The sequence below is a fragment of the Austrofundulus limnaeus genome, unplaced genomic scaffold (assembly GCF_001266775.1).
Source record: "Austrofundulus limnaeus strain Quisiro unplaced genomic scaffold, Austrofundulus_limnaeus-1.0 Scaffold404, whole genome shotgun sequence".
NCBI lineage: Eukaryota > Metazoa > Chordata > Actinopteri > Cyprinodontiformes > Rivulidae > Austrofundulus > Austrofundulus limnaeus.
The window spans coordinates 444,331-447,225 of record NW_013952806.1 but is presented as its reverse complement, the minus strand read 5'-3'; positions in this window follow the sequence as shown (position 1 = coordinate 447,225).

The following is a 2,895-nucleotide window of genomic DNA, read 5'->3' as shown; positions in this document are numbered from 1 at the left end:
ATACATACATACATACATACATGTGTACATACATACATACATACATACATACATACATACATACATGGATTACATTGTTTTGCAAAGTACATTACCTTTAAACCCACTATTTAAATAGACACAACCATGTGCTCCTACACATGTAGCTATTTTAGCTGTATGTATAAGGTTTGCAGCTAAAGAAAAGGCGTGACCGACACTTCAGTTTTCAGCGAGATTTATTAAACGTGTTGATACTTCATTGTGCCTGCTACACAGATCACACTGAGTGGAGCGGGAGACCGTTCTAAGATGGCGGTCCCACGTCTCGTCAGCTCCAATAGGCCGTAGCGGTGGTTACGGTATCTTGTCCTGTTTTATTTCGTGTAAGCTCCGCCCTCTAAGGCTATCGCAGATGGGTACCACCGCGCCCGCTCGCGCATTCTGAAGAACCGATAGTCTATGCCCACAAACTGTGGGCCCCACCCCGGTCCGTATAAAAGGGGAGGGCGGACCTGAGTTCAGCTCCCCCTTTTTCTTCAGCTTCGGCATTCGACATGTAACCATAGAAGATGCTACATACTGTACATGTAAGTGCTATGATTCCTTTTATATTGACATGGAATTTGTGTCCGGCGCCACCGAGCTATGATCCGCGTAGCCGTCCTTTCCGGGCTGCTCGGGGTTCGGCTTTCCCCGGCACAACCCGTTTTTTACTCCGGTCTCCTTCCTCGGAGAACGCTGACCGTGGTTTGCTAGCATGTATTTTTCCCGCGGGTGTCCCTGCGGTGTGGTATTATGCTAAGCTAAGGCGCCGGACATCTTCTGACATTTTCGTGCTTCCACAGAAGTCCCCATTTTTCATAGCCGCTACTAGCTCACTCGTTACACGGATGTGGTAGCTAGTAGCTAAGGCCTTCAGACATCGACGTTTCCAGCCAGGACTGGACTGGAAGTTTTTCCAGATATTTCGGACCATGCGCTTCTCATCTTCGGCCTGGTCTGAGCTATCTTCTCCGGGGACGGAGGTCCAGGCTAGCGGTTTTTCCCGCAGGAGATCACGGTGGCAAACTAGCTAAGCCGGTTAGCCACCTAGCTAAGCTAAGCAGTGCACTAGTCTCAGCGTTTTTGCGCCGAACTGGACCCCGCTTTTTCAGTGGAGAAGCTGGAGTCAGGGTGCTGCCGCTTGGTATAGCTTCTAGCCACGGACGTGCTATGTAGCTTGACCAGGGCAGTTGCAGACTGCTGCTAGCTGGTTTGTAACACATGATGTGTTGGCTGCTATTGGCTCGCTCGCAACACAGAGATGTTAGCTAGCTGGGTTAAGGCATTCTGTTGTTGGTGCTCCCAGCCAGGACTGGACTGGGGGCTAATCCAGACCGTTTAGCCAAGACGGGTTTTGCCCCTAGCTTGGAGATGCTAGATACAATGCTAGGAGTTGCTTACTCCAAGCTGAAAGCTCCGGTCTCGTTCCACGCGGACGTGACAAGTGGAGGGGGTGACCGTCTTCGRCTCTTGCCGGTCCCAGTACTGGAATCTTCATCCTCCATGGTCTTCGTCACTGAGGCGGAGCGGTCTGTTGGATGGCGACCTTTCCTCTCACAAGCGGTAGACCAGCAGCTTGGCAGCTGGGCCGACCGGTCCCGTCATTGTATGGCACAGTCGGGTGCTGCAACAAACAACATCACTCCCCAGGCCATCAACTTAAAAAAACGCGACGGGACCACAGCACAGAGGCCAGCACGAGTTTGAATCTCTGCGCTCTTTAGGCCGGGTGTGCATCCTGCATCATGGTTTGGAAGCAGGAGAAATGTGTATGGCTAAGGCTAGGTCCGCTAGCTCTGAAACTAGCCGGCCTCTGGTCCTTGCTAAACACAGTTTGAATCTCTGCGCTGTTTAGGCCTGGTGTGCGTCCTGCATCATGGTTTGGAAGCAGGAGAAATGTGTATAACTAAGGCTAGGTCCGCTAGTTCTGAAACTAGCCGGCCTCTGGTCCTTGCTAAAAAGTCGCACACAAAATGTCTTCTCCCACCGTTCCCCGTTCGGTGGCCCGTTCCGCCCCCTCGTGGCCGGCGAACACACACACACTCTTCTCTTCACCTCGCCGGTGAACGGAGGACGTAAGAGAAGACAGGCAGCATGAGCCACATCACAAGCAGGGGTGTGCCACCCTCCCGCCTCGTTTCAGCATGAATCCACCAATCACAGCCGCGCGATGAGCGCTGTGTTTGGCTCCGCTGAAACTCGCCTTAACTCATGCTCACGTACGGCCCCAGAGGCAACCCCTTCCGGGCCGCATTCATAATGATGGCGCTCAGGTCTCCCCGGAGCTCCTGCACAGCCCTTTCGAGCAAAGCCTCCCATGGGTCACACGAGAGAGCGTGACGGCGGCGAAGGCTCTGAGTGGATCGGTTGCTACGACAACCGTTCTACAACCGGCGCATGCGCGAGCTCTCTCATGGCGCAGCTCCGTCTGGGTACACACCTGTCCTATGGACAAGTGGATGAAGCGCTTGATAAAAAATGGGTTACAGGTTGCAGTTTGCAACCAAGCCTCCCTGATTCAGCAGGATCCTGGAGACCCACTTGTCGTTTCCTCAGCAGGATCTCGCTCTTCAAGCAGAGCTTCAGGAACTCCTAAACAAGGAAGTCATTTCCAGAGTTCCAAGTGGGAAGGAATACGAGGGTTTTTATTCCCGGTATTTCCTTGTCCCCACAAAACGGGTGCAATGAGACCGATCCTGGATCTCTTGTTTTTTCAACAAATTCATAATGAAAAGACCTTTTCACATGTTGACCACCAAACAGATGCTCACATGTCGACCTGAAGGATGCTTATTTTCATGTCCCGGTCATCCCGGCGCACAGAAAATACCTGCATTTTTCTTTTCAGCAGACCCGGTACCAGTACAACCG